The sequence below is a fragment of the Peromyscus californicus genome, unplaced genomic scaffold (genome assembly GCF_007827085.1).
Source record: "Peromyscus californicus insignis strain IS unplaced genomic scaffold, ASM782708v3 Scaffold_7__1_contigs__length_154581171, whole genome shotgun sequence".
Classification (NCBI taxonomy): domain Eukaryota; kingdom Metazoa; phylum Chordata; class Mammalia; order Rodentia; family Cricetidae; genus Peromyscus; species Peromyscus californicus.
In genome coordinates, this window is record NW_026294595.1 from 114,026,961 (window position 1) to 114,042,765 (window position 15,805).

Here is a 15,805-nt window from a genome sequence, read left to right on the forward strand (position 1 = left end):
CCTAACACTGTTTGTTTCTGTTTTCCTGGATTTCTTTAAGGATTTATTCATTTTCTTTTTAAGGACCTCTATCATATTCATAAAGGCTGTTTTAAGTTTTTTTCCTAGTGCATCAGTTATGTTGGAATATTCAGGTCCTGCTGCAGTAGTATAGCTGGGCTCTAATGGAAACATATTACCCTGGCTGTTACTGGTTATATTTTTATGCTAGCATCTCAGCATCTGGGTTTGGGATGGTCGTAGGTCTAAGGTGTTGATTTCTGGATTTGTCTTGTTGGGTGGGTGTTTTGTTCCTTGGTCTCTGTTTCCTCTTGACGTTTTTGGATAGTGTGATGGCCATGTGTTGCCTGTTTCCCTAGCCTGTTCAATTGGTATGTTCACAGGGAATGCCTGCTGGTATTGGAGGCTAGGATACCGGGATCAGTCGATGAAAGGAAAGTTGGAATCATGGTCTCAACAATGCTCGCTCATACAATCCCTCCTCTTTCTCGCCGATTGGACTCTTGGAGCTCCACCTGGGGCCTGGCTGTGGATCTCTGCATCTGCTTCCATCAGGCATTGGATGAGAGTTCTACCATGACAGTTAGGGTGTTTGGTCATCCAATCACCAGAGTAGGTCAGTTCGGGCTGTCTCTCAACCATTGCCAGTAGTCTATTGTGGAGGTATCTTTGTGGATTTCTATGGGCCTCTCTAGCACTTTGCTTCTTCCTATTCCCATGGGGTCTTCATTTATCATGGTCTCTCTTTCCTTGTTCTCCCTCTTTGTTCTTGATCCAGCTGGGATCTCTCACTCCCCTAAGCTCTCTTTCCCTTGACCCTTGCCCTTCATTAACCCCCCTCACGTCCAGTTTGCTCATGTAGCTCTCATCCATTTCTCTGTTGTTGGGCGATCCCTGTGTCTTTCTTAGGGTCCTCTTTACTAGGTAGCCTCTCTGGAGTTGTGAGTAGCAGTCTAGTCATCCTTTGTTTTACATCTAGTATCCACTTATGAGTGAGTACATACCATGATTGGAAAAAGCACAAGGACAAATAGCCAAACTAGTGGAAACACGTGAACTATGAACCAATAGCTGAGGAGCCCCCATGGAACAGGATCAGGCCCTCTGGATAAGTGAGACAGTAGATAAGCTTGAACTGTTTGGGAGGCCCCCAGGCAGTGAGACCAGGATCTGTCCTTAGTGCATGAGCTGGCTGTTTGGAGCCTGGGGCCTATGCCGGGACACTTTGCTCAGCCTGGGTGAAGGGAGGAGGGGACTGGACCTGCCTTGACTGAATCTACCAGGCTGAGCTGAATCCCCAGGGGAACCCTTGCCCTGGAGGAGATGGGAATGGGGGGGGGGGTTGTGGGAAGGGTAGGGAAGACAGGGGAATCCGTGACTTATATGTAAAATTAAATTATATTATAAAATAAAAATAAATACAAATCATTATTAAATTTGCAAGAAGAAAAGAAAAAAAGAAAGGAAAGTTGGAGGAGAAGGTCTTTGTGATCCCTTGGGGATGGGGTCAGAAAGAAAAGGGAGACCACAGCAGGTTTCCTGTTACACCTGTTACAGAGCTGGTGATGAGACTGGGTGGGAGGACTGGATCTCAGGAGCAGTAGGAGAGGCGTGGGTCTACCTTCAGCCTGCTTGTTTTCATGGGGGGCACAGTGCTTGGGTTAGCAGGGAATGTCCAGTGGAGTTGGGGTCTGGGGCAAAGCAACATGTAGGGGGAGTAAGGGTAGAAGGGGAAGATCTGTGGGATCCGCAGGAGATGGGAACAGGGTGGGCAAGGGCGGCTGCCAGAGGTGTTCTGCTGCAGAGCTGGGGGTGAGACTGTGGGGCGGGGTCTGAGGGAACAGAGAGAGAAGAATCTGCCAGCAGCCTACCTGGATCTCTGGCAGCCATAGCCTGTGCTTTAGCATGGGGTGCCTGCTGGAGTTGGGGTCTGGGACAAAGCAACATGCTTGGGGGGGAGGGAGGCTAGAAGGAGATGGTCTGTGGGATCCACAGGAGAGGTGGGCAAGAGGGAGGGAAGGCTGTAGCTGGTCTTTTGTTGAAACACTAGGGACAAGACTGGGGGTTGGGTCTGAGGAAACAGAGAAAGGAGAAAGTCTGCCCTGAAAACATTTTAATGCAAATATTTTCATGTATTGTTGCCATGCACAGAAAACATTTCATAAATTCATATAATTAACTAGAAGTAAATAGATATTTTCATTTCTTACCTTTAGTTAATATATAATTGGTACACATTTATGTGGCTTGGTATTATAATTTGATACATGTACTAACTCAATAAATCAAATCAGGGTGACTAGCTCCCCTGTACTTACATATTTTTATTTCTGTGTGTTATGAACTCTCACATTCTGCTTACCTAGTTATTTTGAAATGTAACATTGCTTGCTGCAAACTGTAACTGCCCTACTGTGACACACAACTCAAGAATGAACTCCCCCACTGTGTTTCTGTACCCATTAGCCACCTGTTACTTTTCTCTTCCTCCCTCTCCTTCTTAGCTCCCAATAGCCTCTAAAGAATAAATATTCTCTATCTTTAATCCTAAATTATTTCCATAGACCCACATTCTCCTTCTCTAATCTAAGATACTTTGCTCTTGCTATCTCAATAGTGATTTATCTTCAGATTATCTCAGATAATAGCATCGTGAGTTTTCTTGTTGCACTTCATTAACAATTCACTTAAAATATTTTAAGGAGCACCTCTCATGCCATATGCCAGGCTTGGCGCCTAATCAGGTAAGGTTAAGGAGTAGGCCCGGTAGACACAAGCACCATGGAGATTAAATTTTCAGTAGTAGCAAATAAAATACGTCATTTTCTTGACAATGGCCCTGAAGAACAAGCATCATAGTGAAAGGTAAGATTTGGAGAAGGGTCAGGGAATAAATACTTGGGATGCTGCTGACAGGTTGGAGATTCTGTCCTTATTCAAAGATTAAAGTAAACACACTGGCAATTTCCCAACAACTGAGAAGTGTGATCAGATTTATGTTTTAATAACAAAATAAAACAAACCTCTGGAGCAAACGGATTCAAAGAGAACAATCTAGACCAATCACAGATAGTTTTCCAATCTTCACAGGATTAAAAAGTAATAAAACACAATCAACATCAATACTCAACTGGAAATGAGGTAAGCCTTGATAATTCAGAAATGATGAGCAGGGAAGAGTTTCTGTCCACAGAGAGTTTGCTCTCAGAGCCTATCCAGGAAGTTTGACATGGAATCCAAGCAGCTTGTAGCACCCTGAGTTTCCCTTTCTAACCAAAAGAACATTCAGATGGAAGCATGGATTTCATTTTAGCTTTACTTTATCATTCCCAGGGACGTGGCTAATTGCTGACTTGTGATGCAAGGCTTCCAAACTAGCAAGTTCTCACCTCTACCTTTTGTCTCCTCCCAGGACAGAATGATACATGCTTTTCACATTCTCAGAAGCACTAAGCTATTGGAGTTTGATAATCAATCTAATGACTGGGGTCCTTTTTAGCAGACATTCACTGACCATGTTTTTCCAAAATAATTATTATTACTTTCCAAAATTATGTAAATATGTGTGGGATGGGGGTACGTGCTGAAGTATAGGTCAGAGGACAAAGATTTAGAGTTCCCCGGGAGGTGAAGTTGCATGCTGTCATGAGCTTCCTGATGTGGGTGTTGGGAACTGAAGCAAGGTCCTTTACAAGAGCCATAAGCACTCTTGAGCACTGAGCCATCTCTTCAGGTCCTAACTAATGTTCCTGGTTTTGTGGGTCTTAGCATTAGCTCTCTTGAGGCTAGAGATGTAGCAAGTCTTGTCTACAATGCAGGAACCCCTGGGCTTGATTCTCAACATCACATACAACTTGCTGTTATACTCCTGTAATTCCTGCACCAAAAATCTAGAGACAGGGGGATCAGGAATTGAAGGCAATAATCCATTACCACAAGAGGACCCTGTATCCAAAGCCAAACCAAAAGAAAATGTTAACTCCTTTATTTACAGTTCAGAAAATATATCCCTTTTTATACTTGGGATAATATGATGAATAATTTCAGAAGAAAGAATGTGGGATAGCTAAATTATTAAGAGCCTCACCCTTCCTGCTTCAGCGATCCTCTTCAGTCAAGAGAGCTCTCCAAAAGGGACCTACTTCCTGTGTGTATTTATATAGTCTAGCTGTTCTGCCTTCTCATTGGTTGTAAACCCAAACACGTGACTGCCTCATCACTGCCTGTATGTACCGCCCTCCAGGTACTTAAAGGCATGCGCCACCGCCGCCACATACTTGCTATGGCTCTAATAGCTCTGACCCCCAGGCAACTTTATTTATTAACATACAATTAAAATCACATTTCAGTACAAGTAAAATACCACCACAGGACCCTGTACCCAAAGCCAAACAAAATGAAAATGTTAACTCCTTTATTTCCAGTTCAGAAAATATATCCCTTTTTATACTTGGGATAATATAATGAATAATTTCAGAAGAAAGAATGTGAGATAGCTAAATTATTACACATAAGACTTCTGGCAAGAGAATGTTAATATGGTATGAAAAAATAATATAACTTTATTATGAATCTACAAGATAAAATATTAAGCTTACCTCAAAATAAACACTATATTTAAACAAAAGTCAATTTCAGCTCTGAGGAGCAATACGTTCCATTCATTTATCTAAACACAAATGTTCAACTCACATGCTCTTTTAGAATAAAATATCAATCAAAGGGCCACAGACTTATTAATCAGCTACAACATCAAATCTGTGGGAAAAATTTATATTTGTTCATTTTTATGTGTATTCCCATTTTCAAGATACAATTTAAGAAGTGTTGAAAATAGCATAAATATAAAAGATACTGAATAACCACTAAGGACACACTTATCTCTTCCACTTTATTGATTTACTAAAAAAAAAAAAAAGTGCATTTCAGTCTTATCCTAGCATTTTCTTGGTCGGTTGCACAGAATTATGGTCACAGTGGTACTGGGCTGTTGTGTCCATTCTGGAGACAGTAGGTACCCAAAGGTGGTGGCAAACAAAAAAGAAGAGAGCCGCCAAAGCAGAGATGATGTTATCTTCTCAGGCCCACTGTTAAAGAAGTATACAGAGACTCTGGGTCAAAAACATTAGGAGATAAACAGTAGGTCTCAAGTTAAGCATGAGATGCTAAGTATGGAATATTGGGAGACAATCAAGCCCTGCATGGACTTACAGGTCCAAACGAGAGGCAGCATGGTCCTGGTAAGCTCTCCATATGCCTACAGGAGTTGGTTGACACTTGTCCAGTGGAAGATAATATTTACATTGGGCTGTGTTAAACAATCTGGTCAACCACAAAGTTTTTTTCTTCGTATTTCTCTGCAGGGATAGGAGAGGCAGGAAGTAGGAATATATTCAAATTTAAACATTCTTATTTTTGGAAGGCATTTATTTCTTATAAAAATCAGAGAAAATCTGCCAAGTATCTAACACAAATCCATCTGGGGTAAGGAGGTGGGAAGAGATTGTAAACTGTAGGTTTTCTATTGAAACACTAGAACCAGCTGGTTGCCATGGTGAAATGGGAAAGAGAGATTTTCTTCAGTGTTCTCTTCTGATTTGGAAACACAAACCTGAGACTAAACCCAAAGTTTATATTTCAAATGAAATGGCTGGGCCAGGACCTCATGGGAAACACCAAGAAATACACTGAGGAAGGCAGACCTGAGATGTTAAGGCTGGGATGGGGAATAAGAAGAATGGGAAGCTCTGAGCAGCTTCCAAAATAGGATTATATTTAGTCGTAGTTTATTGAACCTGGGACCTGTGCCCAGAGTTGTGACAGTCACCTTCGAGCTTCGTAATTATTTAAAGTATGTATATTCATAACTAGATAACATAAAAGGAAAGATTACCCTCATTCTGCACAGGAAGAAACTGAGGTCAAATAGGTAACAGAATTTGGAAAATATTGCTGTAAGAGACTGGACTCCAGCCACCACTCCAACAGGATGCAGCTTCCTAAAAACTGAGCAATTGGAACAACAAAAAAAAAAAAAAAAAGAGTATGCATTGTGAACATTTTGGGCTTTGAACCAATAATAAAAGAATGCAATAAACTAGGACTCTAATTAATGATACTAGAAGAACGTTATCACTTAAGACTAAAATATTTTTAGATTGGTATTTATGTTTTCTTTTATCTACTAGAAATGAGTTTCATTAGGTCTTTACTAAAGGCCCATACATCAATTTTTCATCAGGAAGAAACTATCTAGGTTTTTTAAAAATTGTTTACTATTTCTCTGAAAAGTTCATACAATGTGTTTTGATCACATTCAGTCCCTCTTTTAACTCCTTCTAGATCAATCCCTCCTTCAATATCACTCAACGTTGTGTCCTCTTTATTTTTAACCCATCAATTCCAATTTGTGCTACTCATACATTTTTGGATGTGTAGCCTACACTATTAAAGAAAACTAACTATCCCTCTTCTAACAACTATCATTTGTCAATAGCTTGTTGGCTGAGTGTGGGATTTTGCAGTCACCTCCCTTTCCATACTTGGAATTCGTCAAGCTTGAGCTTGCAAAGATCTTGTGCATGAATATATGGGTATAATGTTAAGTCATTATGAGTTGGTTTTGTACTGTGTCCATTTAGCAAAATAATAGAAGGTTCTATCCTAGGGCCTATGATTTATATAGCCACAGATTCTTTGCTCAATAATGGTGGATCAGGACATAAATCCAGCCAGAAGCTGGTTGGTTATTTCTCTGATAATATTCATTCTACAATTACATCAGTGGGCATATCTTGCCAGGTGAGTCATTATTGTACCTTGCAGCGCTGACAGTTGGATAAGACTGATGATTACTTTTCTTCTCTAATAGCTGGCATAGCACTGTCTAGCATTATGAAAGCTAACTAGTGGAGATAAAGCTTCTAGGTCAGAACCAGCTTAATGTCTCTATGTTCTATGACACAAGGATGTGGTGACTTTAACAACAGGGTCTTACCATCAAGTTCTGGAAGGTAACAAAGAGCATTTGAAATAGCCTGTAATGTTTGGAGGCCTATGGGAACTCATTGCCCAGTAATTACAAAGAGGTAACCTACAAAAGCACTGGAACTATTTGTTAGCCTGTGATATCTTATAGGGGCATTGTCATCCTGCTATAGGATAACCCCATTTTAAGTAGTGGGGTACATGCACACTCATGCATTGGGGAGCTTCGAAAGTAATAGGTGTAACCAGAAGCTTTCTGTGTTCCACCCAGCCCTGCAGCAACTTAGAAAATAATCACCCAAAGGCTTAATATTAATTACAAACTGTTTGGTCTATGACTCAGGCTTATTTCTAACTATCTATTTCATCTTAAACTAACCCATTTCTATTAATCTATGTATCATCATGTGTCTTGTGGCCTTACCTGTGTTCTATTACATCTTGTTCCTCCAGCAGCTTGCAACATTTCCCCTGACTCCGCCTTTCTTCTCTCTGTATCTTTGCTTGGATTTCCCACCTGCCTACAACCTGTCTTGCTATAGGTCAAAGCAGCTTCTTTATTAACTAACGGTAGCAGCACATATTCACAACATACAGAAAGACCATCTCACAGCAAGTAGGTCTTCATATAACACTTCCAAAGATTTTTAGTGTTTTTATATCCCTCCTTTCTTCTCTTCTCTGCCCTAATTTCCCATTTCCCACTCCAGTTTAATCCTTCCCATTCCACTAATCTTCTTTAAGTCTCTCTACCAATTCTTTCTATCTTCCTTCCCTTGAACCCTGCCCTGAATTATTTGGTTTTATTCTATGTCCCTGATATTGGTCTAAAGAAGAAAAAAAAAATGTAGTGATAAAATGACTCCTAATGGTACTCTACTGTACTCATAGATTAGTGCCTCATTCAGCTATCATCAGAGAAGCTTCCACCTGCAACAGGTAGGAATAAATACAAAGACCCACAATCAGACATTAAACAAAGAGTAAGAGACCTTGGAACACTTAGCTTTAATTGGGATTTCTCCATCAATGCCTCCCCTCAGAGCTCAGTGAACCCTGCAAAAAAGGAGATGAGAAAAATATAAGAGCCAGAGGAAATAGAGGACACCAAGAAAACAAGTCCCTCTAAATCAAGATGAACAAAGCCCATATGAACTCATAGAGATTGAAGCTGTGTGCACAGGGTCTGTATAGGTCTGCACCTGGTCTTCTGCGCTTACATCATGGCTTCCAGTTCAGTGTTTCATGGGATTTCTGAGTGTGCAAACAAAGCTCTGATTCTTATGCCTTCTTATAGACTCTTTTCTGTTTGTTGGTTTGTCTTGTCAGACTTCGATGTGATAGTTTTTGTTTTATCTTATTATATTTTATTTTGTTATATTTTTAAAAAATAAATGAATGAAAACCTAGCCACAGGGTTTCATATATATATATATATATATATATATATATATATATATATATATATATATGTAAATTTCTAAACTTTAGCAATCCCTACACCCAACAGAAAGTCTTAACATTCTATTTAACAATAAAGCCAATATATAAATACCGTTTTTCAAAAAAAAGGCATACAAATAAAAGGTGCTCAGAATCACTAATGGTCAAGAAACCTAAAACCTATAAGGAAATAATGCCCTACATTTGTTAGATTAGCTGTTATCAGGAAGTTAAGAGAGAGTAATTGTGGTGAGGGTGTGGAGGTACAGGGTAGGAGTGGAAAGTGGCACAGTCATTATGTAAAATACTATGAAAGAATTTAAGTAAAACTAACATATGACCTAACAATCTTGCTTCTGAGTATATTCAATGGAAATAATATCAGGCCCTCAAATTTATATTTACCAGCCATGCTCATTACAGAATCATTCACAAAAGCAAATACATAGAAACAACCTCAGTGTTCATCAAAGGGTGACTTGATATGAAAATATGATATAACTCAGGCATAAGAAAGGAGAAGCTGCTGGGCTGATACTAATAGCTCAGTAGTAAGTACCTGGAGTGTATAAGAACTTAGGTCATTTTCCAGCATAGGAAAAAACACAGAGATGTGTCATTTTGTTAAATGGAATAACTCAGAATGAAAGAGAAAAATCTTGAATATTTATATTATTCACTAGTAGGAAAATTTTAAAAAACACAAACTCTTAGACACAGAAAACAGAAGTATGGCAGCCATGAGGTGGAGGTTAGGGGAAATGGGAAAATGTTGAACATATTGTGTAAACATTAAGAGTATGATGGCGACAGACAATCTTAATATGTTATTTTTTTTAAGTTTGCCAAAATGTTACTTTTTAGTGTTCTCACCTAAAAATACACAAAAAGAGACACACAGACATATACACACACCTAAAAATAAACACACACACATATACTGTGGAATAATCCTTTTGTATACTGTAAAGATGTGTTGCTCTCACTAGTTTAATAAAGAGCCAACTAGTCAATAGCTAGGTAGAAGAGATTAGGCTGGAGAATCAGACTGAGAGAACACTGGGAAGAAAGAGGGTGGAGTCACCAGCCAGATGCAGAGGAAGCAAGATGTGTAGAAAATGAGGTAACACGCCATGAGCCACATGGCAGCATGTAAATTAATAGAAATGGGTTAATTTACATTGTTAGAGCTGGTTAGTAACAAGCCTAAGCTATTGGCTTAGCATTTATAATTAATAATAACTCTCGGTGCTATTTATTGGGGAGCCAGCAGCCCTGATGATAAACTCCATCTACACACACACACACACACACACACACACACACACACACACACACACACACACAATGATAATTATGCTAGGCAAGGAATGTGCTATTTAGCTTCATTATAATATTTATCCCATAATGTATAGCAAATTAATATATACAATTGACTTTATAAGTTATTTATCAATAAAGCTAGATAAGCCAAAACTTCTCTGTCCCATGTCCAAATGCAATTCAAGCAAAATTTAACCTTTCCTTCATAGCTCCATGGAGAATTTTAAAAGTTCATGGCTTTCTTTCACACAAAACTTTTCATGTATCTGAGGATTATCTCTGAAGGGAGCAAGGGATTGATTAACCAAGAGAAATATTTCCAAACACGTATTTTCCTTCAGAGTATATTGCACAATGTAAACAGATAAAGCTAATATTGGTTCAAACTAAAACCACATATTTAATTGCTTATGCCTTTTCACTAATTAGTTGGCAGCAATTATACACAGAAAAGGGATTACAATCTTCATTACTAAATATATTTTAAGGACATTTCTTAGGGTGGGGTCTGTATCAATACACAAGGTCTGACCTCAGCATTGGAAACTAAAGGGCAGAAAAGAAAATATGGGCATATGCATTTCAGGCTATTTTTAATTTTGTTTCACTCTAATGAGTTTTTAATTAAGTGAAATATGAAGAAAATATTAACACAATATTTAATTCCCAAGGGCTGATTTAATGTTTCTGAGTATCTTAACTGTATGACATTGGTTAGTGAAGTTAGCATCACTGAACTTAAGCTACTTGTTGGCAAGATAGGGCATTAAATCCTTTCACACAATACAGCAACTTTGGACAAGGTACCAGTTGGACTGATATGCCAAAATGAGTTTGTTAAATTTTCATGCACCTACTGTGGACAGCACCCTGATCAGACTTACTGTGCAGATAAGGAAGCTAGAGAACAGAAGGGTTACATAATACATCCCAAATCATACAACTGATAGGTAAATGTCTCAAACCCAGAAAATCTGCTTCTGACATCCAGAGTCTTAGCCATTGCACACTTGGCCTCCTCTTGCAAGCTGAAATCTTGGAGAGTGGAAATAGGAAGCAGCAGAGATCTCCAACAAATTCTTACCTTGCATAGGGAAGTGAATTGCCTGTCTAGTGGTGGTCCTGTACAAGACACTGGCGATGTGGACAGTCTTTGCTACATGTTTATGAGCACCTGGGATCTCAAAAGCAATCCATGAGATAAAATATGATTTAAGAGGTGATTAAATCAAACTCCAGGAAAGCAGAGGAGCATGAAAATGAGATGGGAAAGCAATGAAATTAAATCAAGTTACATTAATGAAAAAGTTACACCTCCTAACCAAAGCTGGATCCCACTTCTGGCCTTTGGAAAATGAGTAAGACTAGTCTCATTCAAGGGGCAGGAAACCTGGGATGTTTCACACCAGCTGCCATTCTTCATCCTATGGAGATTTTTCTAGGTTCTTTTCAGAGCATTAACTGCCTGGCACTTTCAGACTATATACTAGCCCCACACCTGCTTCTGTGAGCAGAGAAATCTTTTACAACAGTGGTTCTCAACCTTCTTAATGTTGTGACCCTTTAACACAGTTCCTCATGTTGTGATCCCCCAACCATAAAATTATTTTCATTACTACTTCATAACTGTAATTTTGCTACTGTAATGAATCATAATGTAAACATCTGTGTTTCCCAATGGTCTTAGGTGACCCCTGTGAAAGGACTGTTCAATCCCAAAAGGGTCACGACTCACAGGCTGAGAACCACTGTTTAGAAAGAAGCCATAAGCCATAAGGAAGGATAGAAAATGCAAGGGTACGGGGGAAGGATTTTTGACAGCATGTGTGAAAAAGTGTGAGTTTCAAGTGCTGAATTATTTATACTCCATCCTCTTAGGAATATTTATGTAGTTTTCCAAGTGCAGAAATGCAAAGTCATTTCTGAGTTGAGGCATGCTCTCTTCCTGGACTTTGGATTTGGGGGTTTATTAAGTTATTAATACCACTCACAACTATGCACAAGAAAAGCAATGACGAGTTTCAAGTGAGCATTAATTAATTCAACAAGTTTGTATGGCTATCTCTATGTAAATAAGAAATCATCTAAATACTGGAGACACAGGAGTGAAAAAGTGTAGCTAGAGTTTTCCTGACTGGCCCACAGTCAGTACAAATCTCTGACACCCGCCAGTCCCACAGCCATTCAAACCTGACCAAGTAAACACAGAGACTTATATTGGTTACAAACTGTATGGCCGTGGCAGGCTTCTTGCTGACTGTTCTTACAGCTTAAATTAATCCATTTCCATTAATCTATACCTTGCCACATGGCTCGTGGCTTACCGGCATCTTTACATGCTGTTTCTCATCATGGTGGCTGGCAGTGTCTCTCTGACTCAGCCTTCCACTTCCCAGCTCTATTCTCCTCCTTGTCCCGCCTATACTTCCTGCCTGGCCACGGGCCAATCAGTGATTTATTTATTGACCAATCAGCAACACATTTGACATACAGACCATCCCACAGCAAAAAAGAAAATAAATTAGTCAAATAAAGGTCCTTGCCTACATGGAGCCTACACTCTGATAGGAGGTTAAAAATTAAGTAAAATTAATATGTGAATTATACTATATGCTAGAAAGTTAGTGCTGTGCACAACAAGAACAGAATAACTGGTCTGAAAAGTGTCATGGAGTCAATTCTGTTTTAAATATGAATGCCAAGGAAGGTCTCATGGAGACATGACATTAAACACAGATTTGAAGGAGGTGAGGGAGTCAGCTATACAGTTATTGAGAAGGAGGGGCCTAGAAACAGGATCAGGAAGAGCATTCCAGCCAAGGAAATGAAGTCTGGAGTAGGACAGCAATAGTGGTTATGGGGTTGCATGGAAATTATCCTACATTAGGGAAGCAAAATGAAACCTGAGATACCCCCAGTCAGATGCCCAGGATCTGCAGTATGTTACATGTGCAGAGAAGCAGCAGAAGTTCAGAATGATGATATTAAGGTGATATTTCATTCTGCTGTGTTGTGGTCAAATTGAGAATAGGGGGAGGAACAGAAAAGAGAGGAAACACTAAATTCAGAGAATGTTATTGTAACACCAGTAAGGGGTTAGGAAGATAGACATGGTAGCAGGAAGACGATAAATAGAACTTCTATTTTGATTATTACAAAGGATTTCCAAAAGCCTATATAAGGAATTTAGAGAGTTATAGAACATAAAGCTTTAGGGATATTTACTCTAGTCCCAAAATCTCATGACACAATAAGAGAACCTGAGCCCTTAATTTCAGAATTAGAATAAATTTCTAAAGCATACACAGTTGAGCCAAGACCCCATGTTTTGGTGAACCCTAACACAATTGATGTACCTATAGAGGCCAGGGCTTAGGGTCAGCTAGTCTCTGTGGGACTGGGTAAAGACCTAACGAGGTGAGGACACAGACATAAGAAAGATACAGCAGATATATAGGCCTCTGATATCTCTCCTGCTACAATGACCTTTTCTGTGGAGAACAGTGACATTTTCCTTGGTGGTAGTACTGAGTTCTACATACTAGCTGTGTTTATATAGGAAGCAGGAACAGTAAGGTTCTTTTTTAAATCATTGATAAACAGTAAACCTTCTGGAAAATCTTTTCATGATGGGAATGCATAAGTACCGATCAGAACAACTCTGTCACAATGTGTAACATTCTGGCCACCCTTCTGCAGTTAGCACTTTGACATTTTCCACAAATATACCTTCCACTGCTCTGATAATGCCTATAGAGTCATTTAGCTGCCAGCAGCAAATCCCCCTTGGGTAATCTCAAAACTCTGAAGCAAAAATGCCTTTATTTCCCAGGAAATATTGTCTTTTCACAATCTATTAATCCCAGCCTATACTATTTGCCAACGAAGTCTCTATTAATGTATTATAAAAAGGAGTCCTTAACAAATGTCGAAAGACTGATAAGGTTATTTTTCTCTCAACTAGGGAAAAACTAAAGGTCCTGTATTTGGAACGAAGCCAAAATAATTTTCAGATAAGTCCATTTTTCTCTTACTCTATGGCATAGCTAGAGCTCCATTCTCCCTTCTTATATATTTACTTGACAAGAGAGTCAATAAATCAAGTCTAACATGTTTTTATCCAAGAAGCAATGTAAACAGTGGTCTTATAAAATATTTGAGTTACTGGTTGGGATTTTCTTAATTTAGCTTAATATTGTATACATTCTCTGAGCATACACCCCTCAAGTAGCAGGAGAAGCCTCCAGAAGCTTGCTGAGACACAAGAACAAGTCTGTCTTGACTCAATGTCATCTTTGTTCCTTCCACAAAGCTGCTAATTCAGCTTTCACAGTGGCTTAAAATAGGACTCCATTGTGACAAGTATTATTGTGAATGTCACTTTTTATTCCAAAGACTAAGTTCAAGCCCTCACTCCTTCTTCCCAATCCTGATAAAAACATAAAACCATCAAGAGTCTAGCACATTTTCTAGATATTTATTAATTTTACCTTATTTATAATTTATAGTTGTTGGCTTTAGCGCTACTACCCTTATCATCATGGACTTGCCCTCAGGCTATTAAGTAGTAACAATGGTGTCTTTCTGAAGAAGTCATATTTGCTCCTTAAAATAGAGTTAACAAACTCCCTTCTTCATCTTCAAGACTGTAGAGCAGTGGTTCTCAACCTTCCTAATGCTGCGATCATTTAATACAGTTCCTCATGTTGTCACGACCCCCAACCGTAAAATTATTTCATTGCTACTACATATCTGTAATTTTGCTCCATTTATGAATCATAATGTAAAAATCTGACATGCAGGATATCTGATATAGGACTACAAGGGGTCGCAACCCACAGCTTGAGAACCAGTGCTGTAGAGAAAGGCTAGATCAAACGCTCCACATTTAACACTGCTGATGGAAGATACTCCTGAAATCAAATAATGCCACCCTACTTGGCTAACTCTTGATTAAGACAAAGAAAGCCAGACTCAGAGATGCTGTGCTAGAACATTGGAGACATGATCAGTTTCAGTGATTTTGACAAGAGGAGTTCATGAATATGTTAGGGCAGAATCTGGATTTGAAAGTGATGCATTTACAGAGAGTAGAGATGTTCATGCCGGCTTCAATAGTTCTGTGTGGTTATTAATAATCCCCTAACACAGTGTGCACGGGGCATATGTTTCTGTTACAGAGAAACCAGCTCACTGAGTCACCAGGCAGGGGAACAGGCGGAGCTCATCCGGAACCACACAGTGCTGTCTACACGCAGCCAGCCCTGGATGTGGCAAAGCAATGGTGCTGCTTCTGTTCCTGGCACCAGCTTCCAGTAACCTGGCACTGAGGAAAGAAAATAAATGAGATCATAGCCCAGGTGGGACAGTCATTCTGTTGGGCAGCAGGGTGAGCCCTGAAGGAGGCATGGGCAGTAATTCTCCCAGGTCCCAAGCAGAGACAGGCTTGGTTGCACTAAATGCTTCCAATAAGACAAATCTGTGTTTCCAGAGTGGGGGAAGGGGAGATGAGCCTTCTGGAGCCCAAGATTCCTACTAATTCCATTGGCTATCAATCTGGCTTTCACACACTGCTCATTTGTTCCTTTTTCATGACCCTCTTGAGAAAATCCACTCAAAAGTGCAGAGGTTAGGGGTGGTGAGATGGCCCAGTGAATGAGTACTTTCTGTATAAGCATGAGGAACTGAGTTCATATCCCCAGAAATCACATGAGCAGCTAGGTGCACCTGTAACCCCAGCACTTTTAGAGTAGAGAGGGGCTAGCTCCAGGTTCAGGGAAAGACCTTGTCCCAGGAGTTTAAAGCAGAGGGTATTAGAAATAGATGCCCAGCAGCATGCTTCAGCTTCCACATGTGCACACAGGTATCCACAACATGTAAGCATACATCACAAATATACAAAGATATTGCCTACAAAAGAGTAACATCTTTAACTGCTATCACTTTAAGCAAGTGGTGACATGCTCAAAAGCCATTTCTGTTGTGCAGAAGGATATAGACACTAAGTAAGGATGCACCTTGACAGTGAAGGGCCCTGGTACACAAAATGACA